The sequence below is a fragment of the Cucurbita pepo genome, chromosome 4 (genome assembly GCF_057944985.1).
Source record: "Cucurbita pepo subsp. pepo isolate OVF chromosome 4, ASM5794498v1, whole genome shotgun sequence".
Classification (NCBI taxonomy): domain Eukaryota; kingdom Viridiplantae; phylum Streptophyta; class Magnoliopsida; order Cucurbitales; family Cucurbitaceae; genus Cucurbita; species Cucurbita pepo.
The window spans coordinates 8,461,206-8,479,557 of NC_141801.1; the positions used below are offsets into that span (position 1 = coordinate 8,461,206).

Below are 18,352 nucleotides of genomic sequence, written 5' to 3' on the forward strand. Positions count from 1 at the left end.
TACTTGACTGTTTTAAGTTAAAGCATTGAATATTGTTTTATTTAGATTTATTTTGAATTCAGTTACTAAAGGTTTTATTTTTGGAGATAGGTTTGTTTTGGATTTATGAATCTTTATGAAAGACTTTGTTGTGTTTTTTCCAAAGTTATTTATAATGAGCTTCCGCGTAATGAATTATGCATACATGGGTGACGTCACTAATTAGGTTTAGAAAATTAGGGGCTTTACACTAACACAAGTCCTTCTAACATGTTTTGTCGTCTCTCATATACATCTTTAGGAAAATTTCTAATAGATCAACTAACATAGGATTGCTCCAAGCAAAACATCTTATGATTAAGCTACCAAAAAGAAAGTTACACCTTATTGGTTAGCTATTGACTTTGAATCTGTCATTGAGCTACCAAAAAGAAAGGTCGACATTCCCTCTATGACTTTCAAGCTCCCCAATCGCACTTTTGATGGCAACGGACTTGCGATTGTGTGGCACTCACTTTCCAGCAACAAGTGAGTTAAGCCAATTCGTTCTTGTGTCGTCTATGGCCAAACAACGTATGCTCGAGCCTTTGGCTCCGATTCAAGAAGTTTTGAAAGGGGGCAGAGAGATTTCGAGAGAGAGTTTTGAAAGCAAGATTTGAGAGATTGAAATTGGTGTTATATGTGATCCAAGCAAAAAAGCAACAACAATTACTTACAACATATAACTATCGGGTAGGGAGAAGTTGACAACACCCCAGTACCACGATTTAACTTCACAGACTTGAAAAAAAAAATTGTAGAATTCGGTCATTATAAATATATCTAGTAAGCAACCTACTTCTAGGATCTTATCGTTTAGGAGAGGACCACCGGTTATACTTTAGATCCTAGAGTTTTGGAAATCTCAGTACATAGCTCGGGTAGAAGAACTTAACTTTTATAGTAGTATTCGGCGTCTGAAGATGAGGCGTTACCTCATATACCAAGGTGGGAGACATCATGTGAGATCTAGCCTACTAGTCATCGATGGGAAGGTTAATTAGCGAACCTATCCCATAGGCCATGATGCCACTTAAGGATGGGAGGTGCTACCCCCAATATAAGCCAGCTTGAACAAGTCACCCAAGTGGTCAACATTCTCTCATAGGACGAACTGCCATGTAAGCAACCTTGACCTACCTACGTGATCAACATCTTACCATAAGACAGGATCCACCATGTAGAGTAGTCGATCTACCACTAAGTAACACGACCCTACCCAGCGTCACGTCTAGCTCGACAGTACCGACAAGAGTAGAAAGGGAAGTGGAAGGTCCTCGAATGCTATACTAGCTCATTTCGGCGAAGGAATCTCTTTCCTTCGTATAAGGATTCTAAGGTTCTTCTCCAGGTCTAAGGGTATTAAGATAGCATGATCAAATATAAGCAATAGTAGAACATTCCAGATAAACATACACAAACCTGAATATGAAATTTCATTAAGATAGCTAGTTCATCACATATACAAGAATTCTTCCTAATTTCGTGTAGTGACTTACCGGTCTGTCGCGTGCCTTACCGAGATTGATTTATAGACGTAGAGGAGTCCAAAAATTATGAAGTCTCTCTAAAAACACCTAATTCACAGTAAAATAGGATGAGCATTGAAATCAAGATGAAAAATTGGCAACCGAGCATCAAAACGATTAACAGTAGGGTTCCCCACGCATGGGTATGCGCTCCCATGCTCAGGCTCCATGCGCAGGGCGCACGCGCAATCAATGCAAGCAGCATGTAGGCAAGGACGAATTTCAAACCCTAGCAAATGTAAAGTTACCCAATTTTTTGTGGGTGCGACACGTTGTGTGCAAGAATTGGTGGAAAGACGCCAGGTTGGACCACTTGTTTGCATGCAATACCAAGCAAACCCTAAAAGAATTCTTCTTAACTTCGTGTGGTTATTTATCAGTCAGTCGCGTGCCTTCCCGAGCTGGATTTATGAGCATAGAGGAGTCCAAAATTTATGAAGTCTCTCTACAAACTCCTAATTCAAAGTAAAATAGGATTAGCATTAAAATCAGGACGAAAAACTAGCAGAGGCGCACGTGCATTCAGCGTTGGCAACATGTAGGCAAGGACAACCTTCGAACCCTAGCAGATGAAGTTACCTGATTTTTTGTGGGTGCAACACGTGGCATGCAAGGTGTAACGATACACATTCCAAAGTTGTTCGTGGGGAAACCAATCAGCAGAGAAGGCCACCTGGGAACGAGAGGATGAAATGAGGGAGAAGTACCCAGAGTTGTTTGTGGATGAAAATCCTTTTGAGGACGAAAGTCATTCGCAGGGGGAAGTGATGTAACGATACACATTCCAAAAAAAAAAAAAAACAAAGGGCGTGCTGAAAATCTCGCGGTTTTCTCAGTGAGCTAGCCATTGTTGTACCGTGAGCGAGAGCGAGGGGCAGTCAGATCGGGTTGGGAGATCGATAACGCCGTGAGCTTTAGGTAGGAGCGGGTGCTAGTGTACGTCAGGGCAAGGAGAGACAGGCGCGCCACCGGAGACGGACAAACGACGACGATCCCACTGGTGACAGTAGCCAAGTCCCGTGATTAGGGCTGTCGATGTCAGACACACTCATACAAGAAAGAGACAACACTCAGAAAAATAAGCAAAAACCAACTTCTATTATCTTCTTTAGCTTGTTGTACACATATGTAGACAGAAGAAAAAAAAAACTAAGTAACCGCTAATAACCTACACAACAACTGTTAATAACCTACACTAACTTCCCTTGCTATTAGCCACAAATACTAAAATACAAGATTAAATAAACTAACAGTCGAGGCTTTCGAGCGTGGAAGATGAAGCGGTGGGCGCGGGTCTACCCTCGGCATTCCACGAGTTTGTCTCGGCTAGCGTGCAGCCCGCACCTCGCAGGCCGCGCTCGAACACCACCACTAGGCCTCGTTCCCTTTCGGCCCAAACCAAAGGCGTGTCCAGAAACCCTGCGCCGTTAGTGTTCTTTGCAACCCGTCGATTTTGGCTTCATTGGCGGCTCCGTTGCACTCTCAGCTCGGCTAGGTTCGGCTTGGCAGTGCGGCTTGGCGGCGCGGCTTAGCGGGTCGACATCTGAATAATATACTGATTTCTAGGTTTTTGACCCTTATGGAGCCATTCCCACCCTTGTTTCAACCATATGAGGTCAGTATAACTCCATTTTTATAAAACAACTTGTGATAGAGACGTACCTTGGTAGCTAGGCATAAGAGCTAGTTGTGAAAGGGCTCTAAGTGTATCATGTTATCTTATATGAGGTAGTTAGGCGCCGGAGTTAACGTTGTGGGTGACTTCGGCTAAGGCCAAGGAGGTAAGTAACCTTAGTGTTGGTGTTAGTTATGTATGTATGATGGTGCGTGCCTGTGGCCCTTGCATGCACCATGTGTGTTGTTGATGTTGTTGGGTTTTATGTCCTAAAATTCATAGTTTGTAAACAAAAACATATTCTATTTTCAATAAAGTTATTATTATTATTTATTCAGTAAAGATTGTTATTGAATAAAGTGAACTTAACGATCATTAATCTAAATCCAATAAACTAAGAACACTCTGGCTATAGTATGATTACTTGAACTATATGTAGAGACATAAGAGTGGATCAAGTTCAAGTATATAGTCAAAATGATCTATAGTATAAGGATAAGGCTGAGTACCTTATTTTGGGGACACTATGGATGCGGCCCACTTTTGTATATGATATAAACAATGTGATCACTAAATTGTACATGTGGAGACATGTGAGTGGGGGCGTCCTATGCAATGAGTATTGCATAAGATCGGACCATGAAGAAAAGAGCTAACCATGAACTCCTGTTTATTCGGAATTATCCTTAGATTTGCATGGGTGAGAGTGGCTCTAGATCGCCGATTCAATAGGCCTCCCATTTCAGGGGTAAGACTGGGTGAATGGCTGGGGACGTGGGGTGCAAGATGGAATTCACTCCTACCCACTTTTAGGGATAGAAGAAAGGTAGTTCCCTTAAGCACTGACTCCAGGTCTTGAACAAGGGGCCCCACCCTCTCATTGGCTTGAGAGGGATTCGGTTTACTGGTTGGACCATAAACCAATTGTTCATTAGAGGATCAGTGAGACATAAGGAACAAGAAGTAACTTTAGGGGTAAAACAGTAAATTGACCCAGCTCTAGTTACGAACAACCTGTGAAGGATCGACTTACTAATCATGGTTATATCAAATGAACGGAAATATATCTATAGTGAGGGGAGTGCAACTACTAGGCTATAGTGGAGTGTCCTAGTAGTTAACGAATGTTGGTTAATAAGGTTAATGAGTTTAGCCGGTTAATCTTGGATCGTTGGAGCCCATGATCTATAGGTCCATTAGGTCCCTCTGCTAGCTCATATCAGACTAAACCATAGAACAGTGTGACGAGTGAGTTCGAAGTGTTCGAATTCAAATTAGGGAATATGCGCTACATATACGATATATTTAACCGCATTTTTGTTTTATTTACGAATTAAACAAAAGGAGAGAATCTGAGATATTTAAATAAGATTTAAATATCTTAATCAATTATGTGTATTGGGATTGGCATTTGAATTAATATTAAATATTAATTAAATAGTTTAATTAATCATTTAATATTACTTTAATTTGAAATTAATTATTCAAATTAATTGTTGAATTAAAATGAAGAAAGTCAAAATGTTGACTTCATTTCATGAAAAAATCCATGTTAGTGGAATTTTGAGGTGTCAAAATTTGGTTTAACCAAACTTGCATGTTTGCCAAATAAACCCCACAAGTTTGAGTGGAATTTTGAGTTTCAAAATTTCGTTAACTCAAACATGCATGCTTGCCACGTAATCCCAAACATTTGAGTGGAATTTTAAGTGTCAAAATTTGGTGATCTCAAATTTGCATGAACATGCAAACATCACTCTTTAAATAGAGTGATCATTGTACATGGAAGGTCTTCTTCTTCTTGGTGGAAAACCTTGAGAAAAACCTCTCACAAACATCTCTTCACATATACAAAATCCCTTCCAAGTTTAGTCACTCACCGATTCCACAATCCCGTTCTAAGGCTGGAGGATAGTGGAGAAGACACTAGTGGTGGTTCGAAACCGATTCGTGAGGAAAAAGGAGTTTGAACTACAAAAGGTTAGTATCTAAACTAATTAAGTTTTAATACTTATGAACATGCTAGTTATATACTATAATTAATGTTCTTAAAGTGCCTAAGATCCAAATTGCTTCCGCATGTGTTATATTAACACTATCAGATGTATGCTAGGTTATATGTTCTTGCCGTGAAACGCTGATGTATGTCATATTTATGTATGTGATATTTGTGCCACGGTTTGCTACCTTGTATCCATGAGCTTGATTGACATGTCATGATTGTAATGAGAACCTCGCATGCCATGAATGTGATGACTAGTATGCTACGATATGCTTACTCGATGTTTAACCCGGTTATGCTATGTAATGCGGTGAGGGGATGGAACGTTGTATGTATAATGCCATAGAGGTAAACCTTAAGGACCTCATGCACGCTATGTGTTATGTACATGGGGCACTCCTCCGTTATGCTAATGATGGTACGGACGCGTACATTCGATATTGTGTTCGCTACGATATCATGCAGGCCCTCCTTTTCCGTGGCGTCTGGTATTGTATGTCATACGTACTCGACCAAGCCAAGCCCAGGGAGTTCGCATGCGAACTCGCCTGGTGGGCCCACAGTCACGCACGTGGGCCATGTGTGGAAAAGTGTCATGCATCCACCCTGCCCGGACAAAGCAAGGGCCTAAGGCCATGGGAAGGAATGGAAGACAGACCCCTCTCTCGCTTTCTTTCTTTTGACACATGTGCTTATGTATGTGTATTGTATGCGATCGCATGTATCCTAATGTATGATTATATGCTTAACCCCAACAATGGGGCGACTTACTAGGTATTTTATATAATACTCAAGCCACGTGCTACCTATATTTTCAGGTAAGGGCAAGACCCCCATGTACGGCTGACGGTGAACGCTGCGAAGCCCATGGAAGTCTTAAGGAGGGTTTGTAGTGTCGTAGGCGTCTTGTTGGATTCTCTCAGATGATGATAATTATTGCAATTGTTCTTCTAGTTATCTGTTGATTATTTCTAGGTTAGGCTGTCGTTATTGTTTTCCCCCAAGTATGAACTACTTATAATAATGAACGTATTGTCATTATTGAGACTATCTTACGTGAACTCTCGTTCTTTCGTAATACAAGTACAAGGTAACGTCGCTAATTAGGTTAGAGAAAATTAGTGGCGTTACACAAGGATTGGCGGAAAGACGTTGGGTTGGACCGCGGGTCGTTGGGTCAACTCATAGGTGCGGGTCAATTTTTTACTCGGGTGTATTTCAGGTTAGTGATTCGCGTAGTAGGTGGAAAACGCGTCTAAACGTACAACGTCAGCACGCTTCTCCATTGTGTGCTCGACACGTGTCCACCCCTGGTTGCAAACGCGTCTCTCCTCTCTTCAGCCGTCGAGTGTTCGTCGCCTATTGCCTAGAACCAATATTTTTTTCCAGATACCGGTCAAAATCGTGTTTCAAACCATTTATTTTAGCTTTTTATATCTTCTAATCTGTAACACGAAAAAACTCAATTTCTTCACCAAATTTCAAGACTTTAAGTCAACATAAATATTTTCCTTGAATTGTTTTAACAATCATGATTTTTTTTTCTTGTTTAGTTTTTTTTAATCTTCATTTGATTCTTGTCTCCATAATTTTAAAAGAGTTCAAGAATCTAATCTTATTTTAAATTGAAAACTAACCAAGAGAACTGGAGAACAATGGTTGTGGCAAGTAAAGGAATTAATGAGTTTTGAACACACAAAATGTTAAGATATACAAAGAATTAAATGTGATTGTGACACATGAGTAGGATCAAAGAAACATCAATTAAATGTGATTGTGACACATTAGTAGGATCAAAGGAACATCAATTAAATGTGATTGTGACACATGAGTAGGATCAAAGGAACATCAATTCAAGAAATTTAGTGATTGTGATACTATGTAAGTGGTTTTACTATTGGTTTGGTTGAATGAATAATATGAAACATGAACTACGTGTTCTCTATAGCCTATCTATGTGTCGTCTTTCGTGACTCTTTGATGCATAGAATGTTATGTTATTCTATGATGAAAGTTATGTGATGTTATGTATGATACCATTAGAGTTTGTATTATGTTATGTATCTTGTTAGTATAGTAGGGTAATATTACAAACCATAAAAATGATACCAAAAAAGTTAAAAAAAAGAGTGGAGAGGAGGCCGTGAGGCTAATAATAGAAAAGGTGGATATAGGGTCAGAAAGAAACAAAGAAATGGATCCCGAAGAGGAAGCAAATAACAAACAAATCCGATTATGATGGGCCATCCAACAGCCCCAATCCAACATGGGTATGGGTATATAAAGGCCAGCAGGGGAAAGGGGAAGGGGAAAGACGGGAAGAAAGATCAACACAACCGAATGCTATAGCTCCACAACACAAAAATAAGAATATAAGAGGACATTATGGCGGTGTGTTGTGGTGGGCATAGCCATATTGTAAGTGCATTCTTTGGGGTAGTAGCCATCTCCCTTCTCCTTCTACTGCCCCTCCCTCAGGCTCAGGCTCAGGCTCAGGCTCAGGCTCAGGCTCAGGCTCAGGCGGCTGATCCCAACGCCATAACAAAATCCAACCCATTGGTTAGCCATGGCGGCCAAATGCTGAAGGGAAATATTAACCTTGCGCTCGTGTTCTACGGTCAGTTCGGTCGCATACAGAAGAACACACTCAGGTCTTTCTTGGGGTCCTTGAACACCAATGGCCGAGTCGGGGTCGGGGGTGCCCCACAGGTATCCTCCTGGTGGCGCATGCTCAGCTCTTATAACCCCACCGCTGGGAATGTTAATGTGAAGGTGGTCAAACAATACGTGGATCCCCAGTACTCTCTTGGAAAAATTATGACCAAGGATTTCATCAAGATTCACGTGGAGAAGGCTGTGGGTGAGTTCCCTGGTGCGGTCACCGTTATTGTTGCGGCTAGGGACGTGACCGTGGACGGTCTGTGCATGGGGAAGTGTGCAGAGCATGGAGTTATTGACGGGGCGCCCTACGTGATTATTGGGAACCCTATGACCGAGTGCCCAGGAGCATGTGCATGGCCTTTCCACAAGTCTGACTACGGCCCAGCCGGCGCTGTTCTGAAGCCACCAAGCGGGGACATCGCGACCGACGCTATGGTCATATCACTGGCCTCGGGGTTGGCCTCGGTGGTAACCAACCCGTTCAGCACTGGGTTCTTCCAGCTGGGGCAGAAGGCGAGCGTGATTGAAGCCTCCACCGCTTGCCCTGGGATGTTCGGCAGTGGAGCCTCCCCTGGGAACACTGGGAAGGTGTTAGTTGACCCTCTCAACGGAGGCGCTTACAATGTGGTTGGGTTAAGGGGCAAGAAGTTCCTTCTTCCTGCTCTTTGGAACCCCAAGACGGCGTCGTGCTGGACTGTCATGTGAACCCCCTCATTCACTCCACATTAAACTCCCATTCTTTTTTCCTTTCTTCTCTTAACAAAACCTCAATTAAAAACTATTCATTTCTTTCTTTTATGTTCTCTTTTATGTTTATGCATTTCTAACCACTCTCAACCTTATTCAACGGAGTACAAAACCTGTGGAAGGGTGATTGGCACGAATCAAAATTTTTATAAGAATGAAAATATGAATTGCTATGATTGATTTATTGAAAACGAAGGTAAAGTTAGTATAGGTAGTGACTTTCAATCGGTCACTCCCCAAAATTTCGTAGTGACTTTCAATCGGTCACTCCCCAAAATTTCGTAGTGACTTTCAATCGGTCACTCCCCAAAATTTCGTAGTGACTTTCAATCGGTCACTCCCCAAAATTTCGTAGTGACTTTCAATCGGTCACTCCCCAAAATTTCGTAGTGACTTTCAATCGGTCACTCCCCAAAATTTCGTAGTGACTTTCAATCGGTCACTCCCCAAAATTTTGTAGTGACTTTCAATCGGTCACTCCCCAAAATTTCGTAGTGACTTTCAATCGGTCACTCCCCAAAATTTCGTAGTGACTTTCAATCGGTCACTCTCCAAAATTTCGTAGTGACTTTCAATCGGTCACTCTCCAAAATTTCGTAGTGACTTTCAATCGGTCACTCTCCAAAATTTCGTAGTGACTTTCAATCGGTCACTCTCCAAAATTTCGTAGTGACTTTCAATCGGTCACTCTCCAAAATTTCGTAGTGACTTTCAATCGGTCACTCTCCAAAATTTCGTAGTGACTTTCAATCGGTCACTCTCCAAAATTTCGTAGTGACTTTCAATCGGTCACTCTCCAAAATTTCGTAGTGACTTTCAATCGGTCACTCTCCAAAATTTCGTAGTGACTTTCAATCGGTCACTCTCCAAAATTTCGTAGTGACTTTCAATCGGTCACTCTCCAAAATTTCGTAGTGACTTTCAATCGGTCACTCCCCAAAATTTCGAGGCATCAAAAGACTGGGAATACTATGTAGTGTATGAACATGAAAGAAATAGGTAACAAAAATTCAATTATAAAATTAAGAAGGAATCAAAGTATGTTCATAATGTAACTATACATGAGCCAAGTTCATACAATGATGATAAATGTCAATATGAGGATAGAATAACTAAAAAATGTGTAAATGAATTAAAAGAGTTACTATCCATACTAACAAGGTACACTTTCGCAGATATAAGTGTTCGTTTGAAACAATTTTATGTTAGGTGACTTACTAAAAATGTTTCTAGGATATATGTGAGTAAGAACAAAATATGTTGAAGAACGGCGGAATATATGTGAGTAAGAAGAACAAAATATGTTGAAGAACGGCGTATGTGAAAATAGTTTCACTTTTAAATGTGAAAAATAAGTAATATGGCTTATCGCATAGGGGAGGGATACATAATTGTGGCACTCAAGCAACAATGTGTGGAAAACTTCACCCGAACTTATACAATAAACATTCTTCTCATCAAGTTAGAGACATACTCACACAATCAACATTCTTCTCATCAAGTTAGAGACATAGCTATTTTTGCACAATCAACATTCTTCTCATCAAGTTAGAGACATAACGATTTTTGTTTGGTTGAATGTGCTCTATGGCCCCTCTACTTTGTGACTGATTTGATCCGTATAGTGTTATGTTATTCTAGGATGAAAGCTATATAATTACTTCAAGCAAAGCTATGTTATTTATCTTGTGGTGACTCTCATGTTGTATGATGCATGATACCTCAATATGATATGTCATGCATGTTAGATTGAATGGCACGAGACCTATATGGGTCACGAGCTCATGTATTTATAGATGTGTATAAGGAAGATTACATTCCAAATCTATGATTTGATAACAAACCATGAAATCATAGATTACATTCCAAGTTCAGATTGCGCCTAAAATAGCTAAAAGAAGGAGCTGGCAGTGGCTTTGTCATGATATCGGCGAGCTGATCCTTGGAAGATATGAGTCGAACATCAAGCTGACGAGTCGATACTCGTTCACGAACGAAGTGATAATCAACCAAAACATGCTTCGTCCGTCGATGAAAGATTGGATTGGCGGATAGGTAGGTGGCACCAATGTTGTCACACCATAGGCTAGGCAATCGCGCTTGCGAGATCCCGAGCTCACGCAAGAGGACTTGGATCTAAATTAATTCGGCAGTGGCATCAGCAACCGCCTTATATTCGGCTTCCGTACTAGAACGAGAAACTGTCGATTGTTTCCTCGAACTCCAAGAGATAAGATTGCCACCAGAGAAGATCACATAGCCTCTAGTGCTTCGACGATCATCAGGATTCCCAGCCCAATCAGCATCTGATAAGGCACTCAACAAATCAGTGTTGGACTTTGTAAGACACAAACCCATATCAATAGTGTCATGTAGATAACGGAGAATTCGTTTGACTGCCGCCCAATGTATAGAAGTCGGAGAGGATATGAACTGACACACTCTGTTGACACAAAAGGATATATGAGGACGTGTCAGAGACAAATATTGGAGAGCACCAACGACACTTCGATAGCGAGTAGTATCCTCAGGTGAGAGCTTTTCACCACCATTCAATAACAACTTCTCACTGGGAAGCATAGGTGTGGGTGCACCTTTGGAGGTGAGCATATTGGTTCTGGCTAATAAATCTCGAATGTATTTATGTTGTGTCAGAATAAGTCCACTGGAAGTATGGCGGACCTCAATCCCAAGAAAATAACTCAAAATACCAAGATCCTTGACGGCAAAATCATCCTGAAGCTGTGTAAGAAGTTTCTCAGTAGCCGTAGAAGATGAGCTGATGATAATAATGTCATTAACGTAGATGAGGATATACATCTGGATGCCCGTTTTGTTAAAAATGAAAAGAGAGACATCAGCCTTTGAAGGTGTAAAATCCAGCTGTAATAGTTTGGAGCTAAGGCGAGAAAACCAGGCACGCGGAGCTTGTTTAAGGCCATAAAGCGACTTATCCAGCTTGCAGAGATAACCAGGGTGTTGAGAATCCACAAATCCAGGGGGCTGCTTCATATAAACATCTTCATTAAGAAAGCCATGAAGAAAAGCATTTTGAATATCAATCTGCCGAATAGCCCAACCACGAGAAATAGCAAGAGATAATAAGAGCCGAATGGTAGTGGGCTTAACAACTGGACTAAAGGTATTATCATAATCAACGCCATACTGCTGTTTAAAACCTTTAGCAACCAGGCGTGCTTTGTAGCGATCAATAGAGCCATCTGGCTTTTGCTTGAGTTTGAAAACCTATTTGCAATCAATAACGTTAAGACCAGCACGAGGAGGAACTAAGTGCCATGTCTTATTTTTTTGAAGTGCCTGAAATTCATCATTCATTGCCTGACGCCAGAGGGGATGCTCCATAGCAGTAATATATGAAGTAGGTTAGAGGCAGAAGACCGAGCTACAAGATATGTTACTGTTCCATCTGTACGCACCTTGGGTTTCTTGATATTGTGCTTCAATCGAGTACCATACGGATGAGTAGTAGGTGCAGGATCCACATTTGAGGGGACGACCGTATCAACCGTTGCGAGGGGAGCAACCGATGCTACAACAGTTGGTTGACCAGCGGCCGAGGATTCGACCGGGCATTGTGCAATATCATCTGCTGGCGGAGGAGCCGAGGCCTCAATCATTGGAGGAACAACCAACGCCGATTCGCATGGCAGCGACGCAGAGGATTGTTGCGGCAATTTCGAAGCTGATGTAGACACCAAATTTTCTGCATCCAAAGAGTTAGTAGGCCCAGGCATATGCATGTGATCATTCTCCAAATTAGTACTGCTATTACCCAAATGCAAGGTGCACAAATCAGGGGCATTATGCGTCGACTGCATGGTTGGGGAAGAATTAGGTGGGGCTCTCTAGAATGGAAAAACATTTTCATCAAATATGACATCTCTAAACATATAGACACGACCAGAATCGGTGTCAAGACACTTATACCCTTTATGTTAAGAACTGTAGCCTAGAAAGACACATTCCTTTGATCGAAAAGAGAGCTTTTGTTTGTTATAAGGACGAAGATGAGGCCAACAAGCACACCCAAATTTTTTTAATAAGGAGTAATTTGGTGGGGTATGAAAAAGAAGCTCTAAGGGGCATTTTTTATCGATGACACGAGTAGGAAGACGATTGATGAGATATGTGGCTGTAAGAAACGCGTCGTCCCAAAATTTAATAGGTACATGAGCATGAGCTAGAAGGGCAGGTCAGTTTCAACAATATGACGGTGCTTGCGTTCACAGACCCATTTTGTTGATGTGTGTGAGGGCACGAAACAGGATGACCAATTCCAAGGGAACGAAAAAATGTGTTATGTATTTTCTGATATTCCCCACCCCAATCAGATTGGACCTACTTGATTTTAGTATCTAGGAGGCGCTCAACATGAGCTTGGAATTGCAAAAATATACGAGGAGCTTCTGTACGATAATGTATCAAATAGATCCACGAAAATTTACTGAAATCATCAATGAAACTAACCAAGGCGTGAGTAGTAGATCTACTCACCAAGGCGTGCTTGAGATTATCGACATCGGATGGCTTAATAGGATAAAGACCAGATTCACACCTCCCATTTAGGAGACTTTTCCTCGACTGTCGATCCTTTATAGAAAAATGCCAAGGATGGAATTCAAAAAATACGTCATTATCACGAGAAAATTTATGAATGGAAAGAAGATGCTTAGAAATTTCAGGCACATGCAAAATATTACGCAACACAAGAGGACGAGTAGCAGTATTAATTAGAGAATGACCAGTATGCACAATACGCAAACCTGCTCCATTGCCGACTTGAACTTGTTCACCTCCATGATAACGTTCACGCACAGTGAGACGATCCAGGTCACTGGTGATATGGTCCGTAGCGCCTGTGTCGCTGTACCAATTTGGGTCAATCTTGTAAGAGGAAGTAGCCGCCAGTGCTGTAGGAGGAGCAGAAGAAGGTTCATCTTGATAGGACTCATCCATCCTATGCCAGCAGCGTATAGCAGTATGCCCCACTTTGCCGCAGATCTGGCAGGAAGGACGAGCAGAAGGGCCACGACGATCACCAGCAGGACGAGAGGGTGCATAACCTTGAGAACGACCACGACCACGATCCCTACGCCCACGATTCTTCTGCTGACCACCACGACTAGCATAATTGGCAGAAGATCCAAGATTTAACTGAAGTTCAGCACGACCAGTATAATTGGCCGAAGATCCCGGATTTAACTGAAGTTCAGCCTGGTGTTGTAGTTGGCGAGCTTCATACGTCATTAGATGTGCAAACACATCATCAAGCGTGAGGGCTTCACTCTTGGTAGTCATTGAGGTGACGAAGGGATCATAGTCTGGGCCAAGACCAGCGAGAAGATACGCGATCACATCATCATCCTGCAAGGCAGAGCCGGCGGCGGCCAGCTCGGTGGCTAGCCCTTTGATCTTGCAAAAATAATTTGCAGCAGATTGATCTCGTTTCTTGGACGTGGCGAGCTCAACACGAATCTGAGTAGTGTGAGCACGAGTTGACGATGAAAACATCCGCTGCAGGGTATCCCACGCCTCCTTGGACGTAGTAGCGGCAACCACATCATGAAGAATCTCCTCAGACATGGAGGAGAGAAGGCCGCTAAGGACTTGTTGATCCTGATCATACCACTGATTATAGGCCGGATTAGAGACCAGCTCAGCACCAGCAGTAGTTGAGGAAGGGACCAGCTTGGCAGGTGCAACATTGGTGCCATTGAGGTAGCCCATAAGCTTCGTACTCCGTAGGTAGGGGAGGAGCTGGGCACGCCATATGATGAAGTTTTTTTTGGTTAGACGAATTGTGACAACATGGTGTAGAGGGATTGAGCCAAAAGTCGCCATGGTAGTTGAGACGGTGTTGGAGATGGTGGATGGAGAGGAGGAAGAAGACATGGTAGACATTTAAAAAATAAACCTTGACTGTGATACCATGTTAGATTGAATGGCACGATGACCTATATGGGTCACGACCTCATGTATTTATAGATGTGTATAATGAAGATTACATTCCAAATCTATGATTGATTTGATAACAAACCATGAAATCATTGATTTATTTGATAACAAACCATGAAATCATAGATTTGGTAACAAACCCTTCAAATCATAGATTTGGTAACAAACCCTTCAAATCATAGATTTGGTAACAAACCCTTCAAATCATAGATTTGGTAACAAACCCTTCAAATCATAGATTTGGTAACAACTAGTAAATCTTAGATTATTTTAGTATATACAGTTATGATCTATTTTAGGTTTAACAATGCACACTGTGTTAGCATGTTCACTTTAGGTTTATGAAATACTGTCAAGTCACATACGTTGTTCATGAAAGTTATGTTTATGAAAGAATGGAGATATGACCTGCATCATAGGTATATGTCATGATTTAAAGCTACGGGGATCTCATGCAATTTGTGTGTCATGTGCATCAGGATACTTCATCTTTGCAATGAGTACGGAACCGTCACAGAGTCGAGAGAAGGAGGAGCGCAGCATCGGGAACCGTCATTGCCGCCAGCAGCTGCACCGGGACGCGTATGCCAACCCCAACCACAACTCCGGCTGCACCCCCTTATCCAGTGGAGTTTGCAACACCTCGTATTGCGGATTCGACGCTGATTATGTGCTTACCCCAACATTGGGGCGACTTATTAGGTATTTTATATAATACTCAAGCCACGTGCTACCCATACTTTCAGGTAAGGGCAAGGCTCTCATGTACGGCTGACGGTGGATGCTAGATCCCCGAAAATTTCCTATACTTAGGAAGCTAGTTATATATACGATTTGATACCTTAGTGGAATGTTCTATATTTGATCATGTTATGCAGGCAAACGAGGTATTTGTGCATCCTCAGGGTGTTTATTGCCCCGATGAGCTTGTGTGACTATGGGTGTTTATTGAATGATTGTGCTGCCATTGAATGATAAGTAGAGTTAAGTCTAGGGTGTACCATTGTAGAGATAGGTTAGGTTTAGATAGAAGACCCTCTTAATGATTGTGCTCGGTGCTTAACCCTACAAACTCAAAAATAAAAGATCAATAAAAACCTTTTCATTTATTGGATGGGAATTCGTATTTTCCCCATCTCAAAAATGTAGAAGGACTAATCAGTTAGTTATTTCTTTCCGTCCCACACATGGCAATATTAGCACTAATGGCACTGGCAATATTAGCACTAATGGCACGTAAATTTTTATAATAGTTCCATTTTTATAATTTTCTAATTTTCCAAACTTTTAAGTACCATTTTAAATTTTTATAATTTTCTAATTGTTTGAAAAGAAAGTCACCTTTGAATGAAACTAGAAGTCATAGCCCCTATTAAAACCACTCAACTACCTTAGAGACTTAGAGAATGATAGTGTTTGAGGACCATCCACTTCCCTTTCTACTCCCGTGCGATACCGTTGAGCTAAGTATGAGGCTAGTTAGGGTTGTGTTACTCGGTAGTAGACCAACTACTCAACATGTCTTTTTTTCATTCTTATAAAAATTTTGATTCGTGCCAATCACCCTTCCACAGGTTTTGTACTCCGTTGAATAAGGTTGAGAGTGGTTAGAAATGCATAAACATAAAAGAGAACATAAAAGAAAGAAATGAATAGTTTTTAATTGAGGTTTTGTTAAGAGAAGAAAGGAAAAAAGAATGGGAGTTTAATGTGGAGTGAATGAGGGGGTTCACATGACAGTCCAGCACGACGCCGTCTTGGGGTTCCAAAGAGCAGGAAGAAGGAACTTCTTGCCCCTTAACCCAACCACATTGTAAGCGCCTCCGTTGAGAGGGTCAACTAACACCTTCCCAGTGTTCCCAGGGGAGGCTCCACTGCCGAACATCCCAGGGCAAGCGGTGGAGGCTTCAATCACGCTCGCCTTCTGCCCCAGCTGGAAGAACCCAGTGCTGAACGGGTTGGTTACCACCGAGGCCAACCCCGAGGCCAGTGATATGACCATAGCGTCGGTCGCGATGTCCCCGCTTGGTGGCTTCAGAACAGCGCCGGCTGGGCCGTAGTCAGACTTGTGGAAAGGCCATGCACATGCTCCTGGGCACTCGGTCATAGGGTTCCCAATAATCACGTAGGGCGCCCCGTCAATAACTCCATGCTCTGCACACTTCCCCATGCACAGACCGTCCACGGTCACGTCCCTAGCCGCAACAATAACGGTGACCGCACCAGGGAACTCACCCACAGCCTTCTCCACGTGAATCTTGATGAAATCCTTGGTCATAATTTTTCCAAGAGAGTACTGGGGATCCACGTATTGTTTGACCACCTTCACATTAACATTCCCAGCGGTGGGGTTATAAGAGCTGAGCATGCGCCACCAGGAGGATACCTGTGGGGCACCCCCGACCCCGACTCGGCCATTGGTGTTCAAGGACCCCAAGAAAGACCTGAGTGTGTTCTTCTGTATGCGACCGAACTGACCGTAGAACACGAGCGCAAGGTTAATATTTCCCTTCAGCATTTGGCCGCCATGGCTAACCAATGGGTTGGATTTTGTTATGGCGTTGGGATCAGCCGCCTGAGCCTGAGCCTGAGCCTGAGCCTGAGCCTGAGCCTGAGGGAGGGGCAGTAGAAGGAGAAGGGAGATGGCTACTACCCCAAAGAATGCACTTACAATATGGCTATGCCCACCACAACACACCGCCATAATGTCCTCTTATTCTTATTTTTGTGTTGTGGAGCTATAGCATTCGGTTGTGTTGATCTTCCTTTCCCGTCTTCCCCCTTCCCCCTGCTGCCCTTTATATACCCATACCCATACCCATACCCATACCCATACCCATACCCATACCCATACCCATACCCATACCCATACCCATAGCATTCGGGATCCATTTCTTTGTTTATTTGTGACCCTATATCCACCTTTTCTATTATTAACCTCATGGCCTTCTCTCCACCTATTTTGGGTTATATTTTTTGTATAATGTTATTGGAAGATTTTTGTGAGAAGACGGACCACATGTTTTATAAATTTGTTGAGTCATTGATCTAAATTATGTTGGAACCTATTTTTTTATTATTATGTGCATTACTTCTCTACACACGGTCCATATACGCGCACATGGACCTCAAGTAGATTCGTATATGTACCTCATAGACCTGACATTCGATTAGTGTACACTCACACGGTCGGAAAAATCGCAAAGGGAACGAATTGTGCATAATGTCATAGTGTACATAATATTGTAGTGTATGCATCCTTCCTCTTCGTAAGGAGGAAGTATTCTAATGCATGTGACATATAAAATACATGAGATCCTGGTAGCTTTAAATCATGACATATATGTATGATGTGGGTCATACCTCGGTTCTTTCATAAACATAACTTTTATGAATAACATACTTAGCTTGATAATATTTCATAAGCCTAAAGGGAACATACTAACATAGTGTGCATGACATATCATATTGAGGTATCATGCATCATACAACGGGAGAGTCACCACAAGATACATGACATAATATAAACATCTTGTGGTATCACATATAACATAACATAGCTTTCACCCTAGAATAACTTAACATTTTACGCGTCAAACAACCACAAAATACGACATGTGGAGAGGTCATAGAGCCGTGTTGTTCATGCTTCATATAAGTTTGCTTCATATATATATATAGTTATGTCTCTAACTTGATGAGATGAGTGTTTATTGTGTGAACTCGTTACTGAGTGTTCTTTTCCACACATTTTTGCTTAGTGCTACAATAATATTTGACTCGATGTTCGTTAACTTTAAATGA

At 41.9% G+C, this 18,352-nt stretch overlaps 1 non-coding gene and 2 pseudogenes across 1 annotated transcript; 1 reads left to right on the top strand and 2 right to left on the bottom strand.

Annotated features, from left to right (window-relative positions):
• Nucleotides 1-7,549: 7,549 nt before the first annotated feature.
• On the top strand, nt 7,550-8,530 carry LOC147792990 (protein EXORDIUM-like 2 pseudogene; annotated as a pseudogene).
• Nucleotides 8,531-13,826: 5,296 nt separating this feature from the next.
• Nucleotides 13,827-13,966, bottom strand: LOC147792991 (small nucleolar RNA Z247). The gene has a single exon (XR_015420943.1). It is a non-coding gene; the product is annotated as a small nucleolar RNA Z247 (small nucleolar RNA).
• Nucleotides 13,967-16,277: 2,311 nt separating this feature from the next.
• LOC147792992 (protein EXORDIUM-like 2 pseudogene) lies at nt 16,278-17,252 on the bottom strand (annotated as a pseudogene).
• Between the last annotated feature and the right edge of the window lie 1,100 nt (nt 17,253-18,352).